This window comes from Eupeodes corollae, chromosome 2 (genome assembly GCF_945859685.1).
Source record: "Eupeodes corollae chromosome 2, idEupCoro1.1, whole genome shotgun sequence".
Classification (NCBI taxonomy): domain Eukaryota; kingdom Metazoa; phylum Arthropoda; class Insecta; order Diptera; family Syrphidae; genus Eupeodes; species Eupeodes corollae.
Window position 1 is genome coordinate 21,080,134 of NC_079148.1, and position 12,818 is coordinate 21,092,951.

At 34.8% G+C, this 12,818-nt stretch overlaps 1 non-coding gene across 1 annotated transcript; it reads left to right on the top strand.

Annotated features, from left to right (window-relative positions):
- The first annotated feature begins 889 nt into the window (after positions 1–889).
- Positions 890–960, top strand: Trnag-gcc (transfer RNA glycine (anticodon GCC)). The gene has a single exon. It is a non-coding gene; the product is annotated as a tRNA-Gly (tRNA).
- The last annotated feature ends 11,858 nt before the right edge of the window (positions 961–12,818 follow it).

Here is a 12,818-nt window from a genome sequence, read left to right on the forward strand (position 1 = left end):
TTCAAAAAGAGACTTTGTTAAGCTTTGTTTGGTTTTAAATTATCTTTATGTTAATGTCATAATGCAAACTTATGTCTTTTTAATAAAACAAAAAAAACAATCGTTTTCCAAGAATTACCTATTTACGAATTAGATAATCGACTTTAAAAAGCCGCTGCAGCTTTAATTGTGTAAAGGTTATTTTTTTTGTAGAAAATCTGAGAATCAAGAAGAAACAATCTTTCAACCTCAATTTTCATATTGTACGTTGCCACAGAAATACATCAAAACTGTACTTTGACTTGGTATTAAATTCTGGCCTGTCAATGTTGGGACACAGTATTTGTGATGACCGATAGTCCCAAAAACTAGTCATCGTATTCAAAAAGTATTGACTCACATTACACGGTCACAAAATAGAGTCAACGGATTGACTCAAAAATGTGTGTCAACACTAAACGAAGCGTCAATGTGCTTATCAACACATTGACCACTCTTTAATTTGACGATCACATGAGGTGACGTCGTTTTTGAGTGTTGGCCATTTATGTTGACCGTCTAATAGTAGCATTGTTTATACATAAACACATTTAATTGTACAATAGACAGAAACAATAAATATCTTGTCTCCTATAGTAAATTCTTATAACTTAACCTTTACTGTTAGATACATACATATTAACAAAATAATCAATAAAAAAGTTATGAAAAATTATCAACAATTGTATTTTTCCAACTAAGCAAACAACAACAACTAAAGAAAGAATTAGATTAAACATTTGAATAAACAAAATTGTTACCATCAACAATTTAAACACTCATAAACTAGCTCAAGGTCTTCAACAATAAGTTGCGTTTTCGCTTGATATTTTAGTTATAAGTACAAACTTTAACACGAATTTTTCATCAAGCATCGGTGGTTCAGTGGTAGAATGCTCGCCTGCCACGCGGGCGGCCCGGGTTCGATTCCCGGCCGATGCAATTCTCTTTTTTCCATTTGTACTCCGACCTTTCAAAGGCTGTACCACCTACCTGTACTTTCTCTTTTATTTTTGGTTTTACACTGAATTTTTTTAGAATTAAAAAGAAATCCATACATGGCTAACAAGGCCAAAACAATCTACCTGTGTTTAAAGACAAAATCTTATGCATATGTATATCAATGGCTTTTATTACAAAACACTCACTCACACAAAAATACACACCTCAAACATACCTAGAAATGCATCTCGCATGGCAAATCCCAAAAATCAAAGTTTTTACCTTCCCCCAAAATACAGAAATCGATGCAATAGCCAATCGGGATTCTTGCCGGAAGTTGGGGGCAACCATAACATCACTTCTTTATGACCATCGCTGCAAAAGCACAGAGAGGCTCAAAACCAATAACATTGTCGATACACATGAGGCCCACAATCAACCCCCAACACTGCTGCATGTGTGCGAAAATTATTTTCATCAGCACGGCTCGGCCGGTAACACAAGGAACACAGAAAAACCAGCAACAACAAGAACGGCAAGCAGGCATCACCCGGTACAGTGCAACAAAACCCGCAATCAATCGAAGTTCCGTCCGTAAATACACACACACACACACACCCTCCTGCAAATCCAAATCCCCTTGCATATTTTGTTACATGCATGCGAAATACACACATCTATAGCCAAAAGTCAGTAAGTCCTTTTCGTCCTTGTCGACTTCGTCGTCGAGTCGTAGCTATCGTCGTCGTTGACGTTGGTCTTTGTTTTTCACCCCACAACCAACAGCACCACCATTAGCAAGCAGCATAGAACCATCGTATCCAGGAAGGAGCACCCGCATGTCCTTTTTTGCAATCGATGCATGTGCTAATTGCAATAGATTGCCTTAGTGTGTGTATTTGTTCTCAACACACACACACCTTATTGCCACAAATACAAACAGCTTGCCTTCGATGAAAAATGGACATTTACTCGTACACCCATCACCACCGAAACCCTGATCCTGGGTCCTTTATTCCTTTTCCAAATGTTTCACAACAAAACAACGGATTACGTCCAAGAGGCGACGCAAAACTTTCCATTGTGTGCACACACGCAAAAAGCTCCAGATAGGTTTACAGTTATCCGGATCTCCGATTGCGACTCCTTCTCTCCAATTCATCTCCCCCTAAAAAGCCCACCCATCAGCTTTAGCACCCACACTCAAAAAGCCTGCCCGACCGACCGACTATAGTGACTGTTCTGTGTTGTGCTTTGCTGTGCTGTGCAGTGCGATGGGCAAGGATACGCACCCTTGTTTCAAATTGAAGTAGCCAAGCGCTGCTGTCAACTATACATGGGGTTGCATGTTGGGTTGATATAAATGGGGGTGTGCAGCAGCAGCAGCAGTCGGGTGTGCATGTGGTGCAAGGCTTGAAGTAATCATGTTGCAAGAACAGCAACCATCGTCAACCCAGGCAGCCAATCGGAGAATTTGCAGAGGGTGTGGCCTCATGATAGCCCCTTCAATTTTTCTAGTGCATTTTGGAGTCACTACCCCTACCGTCGTCGTTATCGTCGTCGTCGTCGTCATTATCGTCATAGTCATAGTCTTCTTCGTAGTACGTATAGAGTACAGTAGTTTGTAGGGGCAATGGAAAGTTTGTATTTTTTTTGTTTTAAAGTTCTTGATGTTATTTTTGGAATACGTTGTTCTTTTGTTGTTTTGTTTTAGAATTGTTGTTCTTATTTTTCGAGTCTTCTTCGCCAAAAAATGTCCTACACACAATACCTACAGTTTTACGAGAGAAAGTTAGAAGAACGAATTTTTTGGGGGGAGATAGTGAGAATTGTTACAACAACAAAAACAAAAACAACTTAAGAAAAAAAGGAACTGTTTCAAATGTTCAATGAGAGCTTTTTTTCAGTTCGAGTAGAAACGGGGGAGGGTGGTGAGGTATGGGGGTGAAATGATTATAAATTGATATAGTTTTTTCTTGTGTGCCTTCATGTAATATTATGGAGAAAGCTTTTCTTTGAATTTCGCCGACGCCGACGGTAAAATGAAAAATTTGGATTATAGTTTTGGGTTTTTTTGTTAACAGAAAAATTATTTAGAAAATTTAGTAGATAATTGAAAAATTTGTTTGAGTTCGTTTGGACTTAAGACTCAGAAAGTAATTTTGAATTTTTATATTATTTCATGAGTGAATTGAAAGTTGAATTAATTCATAGATTCCATCAAACTTTTCTTTATTTCTTGTCAGTTTTTGGAGTGCTGCCAAATATTTTTTTGTTGGAAAGACATTCAAATTTATTTTTGGGGAGAGTTAGAATTTTTATTTCGAAATATTAAATTTATGCTGTGATGGTTATATTTTTGAAAACAGTAATGTTAATAATGACAATTCTCTTAAGAACTTTAGAAAATACAAATTCAACAAAGTTTTCAAATTTTTGTGTGTCACATCCATAAATAAATAGTAATTTTAAGTTTTTTTTTATATATTTCACTTTTTTAGACTATAAAATAAATTAGGGTAAACTTTATCGTATGAACTTTTATCCTTTCCAAATCTAATAAGTATGGTTTATTTGAAACAAAAGAATTTACACTTTTTTATCTATTTTGACCTACGATATATTACACACGTCACAAAAGTTTTATTTTTTTCAGAACTACTGTTTACGAGTGCTCCAAACGAGCTTTTGGAACCAGTCACAGACTTGACAAATTCATATATCAAATTCCATTGATTATATTTACAATTTTTAGAGCTTAACTATTGTGCTCTTACACATTTTTGGATACTCTTTTGCGTTTCCATGTTAAGAATATATTGCTTATAATAATTTTAATAATAAAGCTCAAATTCTTTAATTCTTGAAATTGACAATCGATAAAGGAAACGAATTCATTTTCGATATTTATTTGTCCGTATTTTTTTTAAACTGAAGAAATTTTACGTCAATACAATGAGCATCTGTCAAGCCTGAGCAATGACAGCAATATTATTACCAGCTTCATATAAATTATGTATAGTTAATCTGATATTCTTTAATTGTAAAAATAGAATTCGATCAGCCCTATGGTTTCGTTTTACAACATTTGGAATTAAGCTATTAAAAAATAAGTTTTGGTGAGCCTAGCCCCATTGCTGGTGTGCTTTAGTGTTAGATAATAGACACGGTTAAAATGTTAATGGGCTTTTTTGTTTGTGAGTAGAAGATATACTAAAAAGTTAAAAAACTTGTAAGTTTTTAAAAAAAAATTAACTCAGCTTCGGCTTCGCCTGACGTTTACGAGATCACCCATAGGAATTCAATTTAAATTCAATTCACAATGAAGCTTTGACCTAATGTTTCATTTGACAATCGTAAGGGAATAACGTAATGTTACGTAATGTGACTCCAAACCGAAGCTCTAGTTCAAATTTGCTGAACATTTGCTTTGTCTGACAGCTTTACAGCTGTAAAAAAGTCACCAAACAAAATACAATTGCTTTTGAAGGGATTCCCATTGGTTAATATAGGCTGCGTAAGCTACTTAAGAGATATATTTAATTTTTTCGATTTCAAAACTCATATTTTGTTTTATTTTTGAGAAAAAATAACAGCTTAATGACAGAAGTGCCATTTTATAAATGTCATATTGCAAGTGTAATTCAAAACAACCTAAAAGCAACGTAACACAGACAAAGGCGCAGATGAAGGGCGTTTGTGTTTCAGCCATTATGATCAATAAACGATGAATTATGGAACATTTTGTTTCTATTTTCACGGTTTTTTTCTTTCGATGTTAGAATTAACAGCACGCCGCAGTTTAACTGTCACTGTTTAAAAATCATATTTTATTATTAAAAGTCCATAAAACATCATAATAATTGAAAGTGCTTCATTTTCTTCGACTTTGTGTGGGATGACTTGTGTAATTAGCTAATTTTTAAGTCCATAGAACATAAGGAACTGCCCTCTATCCACTTTCTCTTGTTCTTGCTAATTAACTGTTTCAAAAACCCTTAAATCGTTATCGGATCCTGGCCACTGGGCATACATACAAACATGGCATTAATTAAATGGTCACCATTTTTATATCCATTAAAGCTGCTTTTCAATTGGTGCATCAATTCTTGTTATCCATCTACAATTTCAGCACCACATGAACAATTTGAAAGACTCCTAAAACGTTTTGCTACGTAAATTATATTTTGTGGCCAGCGAATTCCTTCAAGAAATGTTCTACCATTAAATTACAAACACTTCTGACACACCGATGAATTGAATTTCTTGAAACATCCTTTCCACCCAATGTAATGCTTCATTGAAGAAGTTGGGTTTTATTTGTCCTGTGTTTAATTATATAGTTGCTACAAGCCCAACCATTACATCAGGGCGAAACACATATATGAACACTTTCATACTGGTTCGATTTTAAATCAAATTTATTTAAAAAAAAGTGACGTTTACACATTTATGTTATAATTTCTTTTATTTTCATAAAAGAATTAACAGAATAAATTTGTAGGAAAATTCTCGACAACTGTGGAAAACTACTTGACAATTCATTGTTATGACAGTTTCTTTATGAAACCAAAAGATTACAATTTTCAGGTCTTTCTCCACAATTCTACAAAATTAATAAAATTAATTTTATGGAACAACAATTTGACCATTGTCAAGTCGTAAGTAAACAAATTGTAAGTTGTAGCTATTGGCGTAAATACAGGGCCTGGGATGGTCCGTACGTTCGCAACGTCGTCCATAGCTCGAGAACCAGAAGAGATACCGACTCCAAATAAATTTTGTTATAGAGATAATAAAGCAGTAATATGCAGAAAGGGCTCTCAAGACAATTGCATGTGTGGTTTTTTTACCATAGTACCTAGTTTAAAAAAAAGTGAACATTTTGGTTTACCCTAAATAACTCACAAACCAATGACGTTAGGAACTTATATACGTGATACGTGATACCAAACAAGTATATTTTTGGAACAAAATCCAACTAACGGTTTTTTTATAACTCAAAAAAACTGAAATAAAAATTTGTCACTTCGATTTCATCTCCAATTTTGATTCAAATATATTTTCAAAGGTCTGAGATATTGGCTTGAAACTACTTTTATCTATACAAAAATATTGTTGTCAATATTGAGTACGATTTTGAGAAAAATTGATTTGACAGTTTTTTTTAAATATAACAAAATTTGTTAAAAATTGATTTTTGACACAAATATCTTTTCAAAAATTAAAGATTATCGCTTCCAGATAATTTTAACTTATAAGAAATATTGTTGTCAACATTCGGAAAAATTTTGGGAAATATCGAATTGAAAAACACGTGAGTAGGGGAACACCCCAGGGTGGTGTCCTTTCGCCTCTTCTATGGCTTCTGGTCATGGAAACAATTCTCGTTAAATTAGAGAGATTTGGAGTGAAGGCGGTAGCCTATGCGGATGATTTGGTGCTATTGATGTGAGGAAAGTACACCTCTATGATTAGTGAAATCACGGAGTCAGCTTTGAAGTAAGTTAGCAGATGGGCTACGAGTTGTGGAGTAGGAGTTAACCAAAGTAAAACTGAACTGTTGCTCTTTACCACCAAAACTAAAGTACCGCCCCTTCACGCTTCCTCGACTCAACGGTCAAATCCTATCATTGTCTTCCAGTGCAAAATATTTGGGAGTTATATTCGACCCTAAACTAAACTGAAAAATAAATATGGAAGTACGGGTTAAGAAGGCCTGTGTTGCCTTCTACGCCTGCAGCAAAACTTTCGGCAAAAAGTGGGGACTTCAGTCGAAGATGATTTTATGGACGTACACTGCCATAGTACGTCCAATCATAACATATGGGTCGATTGTGTGGTGGCCTGCTCTTAGCAAAGCCTATAATATTGATAAGCTAAAGAAGGTTCAGAGAACAGCTTGTGTGGGCACCACTGTGGCCATGCGTACTTGCCCAACGGACGCCTTCAACGATATTTTGGATCTTTTACCAATCGACCTTTTTATTAAATACATAGTTTCCTGCAGCGGTATTAGGCTGAAGGAATCAAATTGATGGTTGTCAAAACCTTATGGTCACAGCAACACTACGAAATTGATTCCCTCAGATATTATCTCGGCAGACAGTGACAACTGCACTCCTACTTTGAACCTTAGTAAGCGTTTTAAGGTTATTTTCCCATCCAGAGAAGATTGGGAGGATGACATCGTGTCGATAGGTTGCGACATAACCATCTTTACTGACGGCTCAAAGATGGAGTGCGGAGTTGGTTCTGGGATCTTTTCTGAGTCCTATAATGTAGCCAAATCCTTTAGGCTTCCTGACTTTGCTAGCGTTTTTCAAGCTGAACTGCTGGCAATAAGGGAAGCATGTAAGATACTTAAACAAAACCCAAACCAAAACCGAAATGCGGCTATCTTTACAGACAGTCAGGCAGCTGCCAAAGCCATTAACTCAGCCACATCCTCATCTAAATTGGTGTAGCAATTTCGCGATGACCTTGCGAGCCTGAATATTATAAGCTCACTTGCGGAAATGGTTAACATTCCTCTTGGCGCTATGAAGGGTAAAATCTTTTCTATCTACCAAACTGAATCAAAACGAAGGTGGAGCAATTTACCCAACTGCATTATATTTAGGAAGATATCCACCTATAATAAAACCCGTACAAACGATCTTCTGTGCAGGCCAAGGCAAGACATAGCCAGGATTGTTGCGGTTTGTACCGGACATTGGCCTATAGGAGTTCATGCAGAGAAGTTGGGTATCTCTTACAACACCTTTTGCCGTAGCTGTAGTGACCAAAGAGAAAGTGAAACCATAATCCATTTCCTCTACAAATGTCCTGCCAGAATGAAATGCTTTGGTAAAGCATTCTTTCAAGAACTCGATGAGCTATCTGAGACAAAGATTAGAGACCTAATCTTTTTTCTCAATGCCACAAAATGGCTCTAACATAATCTCTATAAAGCTTCTCTATAAATCTTTCCCTTTCTATCACAGGTCAAACGGGTTTTTGGTATCAAAACGGCGCGGCGCTCTACAGCGCTTATTGGATCTCAGGCTAGGTTGCCTTGAGATCGCCATTTCTACCAACCTTCTACCTACCATCGAATTGACAGTTTTCTTAAAAAAAAGCTTAACAAAAAAATTAATAAAAGTTGGTAAATATTGATTTTAGACACAAACATCTTTTCAAAAATTTGAGGTGATGGCTTTCAACTAATTTTATCTCTTAAAAAATATTGTTGTCAACATTCAGTAAAATTTTAAAGTTTAAAATCAACTGAAAACTTGTTTAACCCAACAAAAAAACCTACAAACTTTTAAGCAAGACAAATCGACAGACGGGATGGGAATTTATCAGTGTGGGTCAAAGCCTCTTTTTTTTATTTTGTTATTATTTTAAGATCCTTTATATGCATCCTTCAATACAAATCATGTTTATTTTCACTTATCTAATTGACAAACATTGCTTCAAATTATGACTCAAAAACACATTACAAAAAACAACAAAAGTTAATATTTTATATTGTATAATTTTTGACAGATCATTGAATTATAGTTTTTGTGTTACAAAAAATTACAAGACTCTTTTATTAGTTCTATGGTTACAAAAATTTTGGAATTCATATTCCAGACACTATATTAGAACCTTGAATTTTTCAGCCAATCTTATTTTCTCAATGTTACAACAAAGCTGTTTTAAGAGAAAAAAAAATTAAAAATATAAGTTATCCTTTGGGAAGAGAAAATTTTAAATTGTTAAGTTTTTATCAACACGGATACAAAAACTTTTTCCTATGTTGGGCTTCGTGAATAAAATTTCCCGTAACGGCAGATTTTAAATTTTTAAAAATCTTACAACAAAAGTATGCATTGGAACATTTTAATAAGTATATTTTAAGCTTGTAAGGAAAAGTTGAAAATAGGGCATTTCAAAATTTGGAAAATTCCAATTTATATCTTATTCTAAAATGTAATTCAAAATTACGGGAAACTATACATTTTTTTTGTTAAACAAGATTGTCAACTTATAAATATTTTTTTAAATAATTTCAAACATATGAAAACTTGACTTAGTGTTTTCCGTTCTGGAGATAACTTTTAATATTTTTCTTAAGAAAATAAGTACAAATATTAACATTTTCAAACTTTTATCTTAAAAACAAAGCTACAAATCCAAAACTAAAATACCCACATATATTGTGTTCGATAAACTAAGCTAAACTAAACATCTTTATTATTTTCGAACCTCCTATCACATGCTTTGTCTTAATTGAACAATTTTTTTTTTTTTAGTTTTAAATACATTTTTGCCATTTCTACCCTTGAAATAGGTTTTACGGACTCAAACATTCGTTTTATATTTGGGAATCATGCATTTTAAAAAGTTGTTACCAAACTCAAGTGACAAAAAACTATCCAATTTTTATTCAAAAACTTTCCGCCTTTCCTTCGTTTTACATCAATCAAAATTGCAAATTAAAAACCGGAATTAGACAAAAACAAAACAAAAAATCCAATCACTATAAAATGTGTGCGACCACCATCACTATAGTCTCAAACCTATAGTCCTTTACCAGCTTCTATAAAGCTTGCTATTCGAAGATATGATGGAGGTTTGTAGTATATAGAGTCCACCAAATGACACTTGGTACGGAAAAACCCAATCAAGAGAAATGAATGAATGGTCCATTGCTCAATTAAGGACGACGAAAATCATTTCACCTTGCCCATAACCATAACCATAGCCATAGCCATCACCATCATCATCTCAAGCTCTAGCTCCAGCTCCAGCATCACCCTCAATGCATCAGTGTGGTTGATGCCTTGTACTTTGTATATAGTACATCAATTTCTTCATCAGTGAAGCAATTTCTTTTACAGACGAATCAGCCAGCCAGGCAGCGCAACTATGGTCGTCGGTCGTCGGTCGTGCTGTATTTAGTTGTTGTTCTTTGGGCTTCTGACCATTTTAATGGTAACTACTTTGGCAGGGCGACAGCGATGTCGTCTGTCAGCCAGAGATTGATGTTAGGTATAAATTCAAATTTTTTCATCGTTTTCCAATAAACCATCACCCAGAAGTAGAAGTATGTAGGTATAGAAGTGTGGAAGGAGGTATAGAAGTTTTTGAAAACACCGTCCCACCACACCACCCACTGCCACCCTTCAGGACAACGAAAAGGCTTAATAAACTACTATAAGATCCTTTTTTCTAATTTCCTCAAAAGCAAAACGGCCGGGCCGGGCCGCTCCACACTGGTATGGTTGAGTCGTCCACCTCCAGAGCAGGCCAAAACCCCAGCCGCATCACAAGTATAACAGCGAAAAAGGATTACCCATTGGAATGGGTCGATGAAAGAGGCAACTTCAACTAGAAATTGGTGCAAATTATTTTTCCTTCATCAAGGATTTATTTTCTTTCCCCTGCTCCTCGCCTCTTTAGATACAAAAATTATCCATAAAATTGAGCAAAAAAAAAAAAGAAATTATTATTTTACAAGAGTTTCAAATATCCTCAACGGTACACAGTCGGGACGTGCTGCGCTGCTGCTGCTGTGTAAAAGCTTTTTTGAGTCCAGGAAGACTTTTTATGATTGCTTATGGGTCCAGGCTAAGGGCCTGATGGGCAGAATATCCAGAGTTGAGAATTGAGAGATGCTGGGAATATATACTATATACTCTCCATCAAAATCAAACACGAAAGAAAAAAGAAGAAATAAGAAAATGTACCTACCTATTTTCTTATTTCTTCTTTTTTCTTCTTTCTAGTAAAACCGGATCCTTAACGAACGAAATTGGTCCCAGTGCGGGTAAGACGTTAGAGGGAGAACGAAAATGAGAAATCGAAATTTATTGAAGCGTTTTTAGCAACGCTTGGGCTTTTGCCTACAGGGTGTTACGTTTTTTCTTCTGCTCTGTTCTGTTAAAAGGGTGACAAAGTGACGCTTTTCTGAACTTAAATCACATGAAAATATCACGAATTCTTACTGATATTTATTTGAGTTTGCTATAATTGGTCGAAAAAGTCAACAAATTATATATATGGGGTTTTAAGTACATACTTCTTTCAGCGTTTCGTTTAACAGAATTTTAACACCTTCTCTAGTAACAAAACTATATAGGCAATCCTTCTACAGTTTTATACCTATTATCATTTTTAACATTTAGTTTTATACCAATTGACAATTGGGTAGAAAACGTACATCTTATATTAGAGACAATTTTTTTTAAGAACAAACAATGTTATTGTATAACGAATGTGACTGGTATAAAAAGTGACCATCCATAAATAGTTTAATTGGTTACATATATATGGTGATCATATGGCCAATAGCTCTTTAGCTCAAAAAATTTAACTATTGGAATGAATTGATAGGCTCTTTAAGGTAACTCATTTTGACATAACATAAATACATTATTTTAAGAACTAGAAATTCACTTAAAATTGATGGCAACAAACTTCAACATAAAACATTTAGAAAAGTTTATACCAAACGATGTTTAAGTCTCTTAACTGGCTAAACGCTAACCTCTTATAGCGTCATCTCGATAATCGCAAACGATTTTCGTCTACAATATTATACGAATCATATTTGGCTTTTTGAAATTTATTTCGAAAACGTTTGATTGTTTTAAATGTAGTTTAGTTATACTAATTTATAATAATACAAGTTTTTTTTTCAACTGTTTTACATCGACTAAAGGAATTAATTTTAAGAATATTATGAGCCGTTTCGTTTATACCAATCGGTGATTTATTTCTTATAGAAAAGTATTTACAGAAGCACATTTTTTAATTCAAACTATCAAACAGACGAATTTACTTTAACATAAATACTATGAGATCAATTTTTTAAAGAAGCTTATACCAATTATAAATTTAACGTATTTTGTTAAACATAAAAAAATTCAGTATATCAGCTAATTTATACCATTATAAATTTAATTTGCAAGTTAGTTTAATTATATTGTGCAAAAGTCTTATTTTGACACCTTTTTCAGAATTTTAGCAAAATACGTTTTTATAAACATTTATACCAATCAAAAGTTTATTGTTTCCAGAACAAAAATATATGTTTATAGTGGAACAATTTCAATTTGTAATAAGACCATTAGGTTGGGTTATGTTGGCTGTCCAAGATGGAACCGGTCACACCTAGACCAGTTTAATGACCCATTGTGGTACCACATGAATCTTGAGGCTTCTTCCTAAGCTCAATGGAACTAGTTTGAGTTCTTTACGAAACGCGAGGGGCTGATTATACCGATATGATTTAGATCGTTTAGATCGTTAAAGAAGAATTCTCTTAGGTAATCCTTGCGTTTTCGAGCTAGAGCAGGGCATGTGCAGAGAAGATGAAGAACCGTTTCTTCCTCTTCCTTGTCCATACAGCATCTGCAAAAGTCATTTGAGAATACGCCTAGTCTCGTGGCGTGCTTTCCTATTAGACAGTGTCCGGTTATGAAACCTATTATTGAGCTTATATGCGATCTGCTTAGAGAGAGCAAACAACTTGAACGTTTTAAATCCAGTGTTGGCCAGATGTTTTTTGTGACTTGGTACGTGGTGATGTTGTTCCACCTAGTACCTGCCCTCCTCAAAGCGTCTTGCATTAGCAGCAGTTTACAAGTAGCGATTCGTATGCCAGTACTTGCCAAACGTGGTAGGATGGGCTGTACTGTACCGTTTCTGGCAACTTCATCTGCCTTACAGTTACCTGGAATGTCTCTATGGCCCGGCATCCAGCAAAGGTGAATATTAAACTGTTGCGCCATCTCCATTAGAGATGATCGACAGTTATGGACTGTTATAGAGTATGTAGAGACAATGTCCAAAGATTTGATAGCGGCCTGGCTATCAGAGAA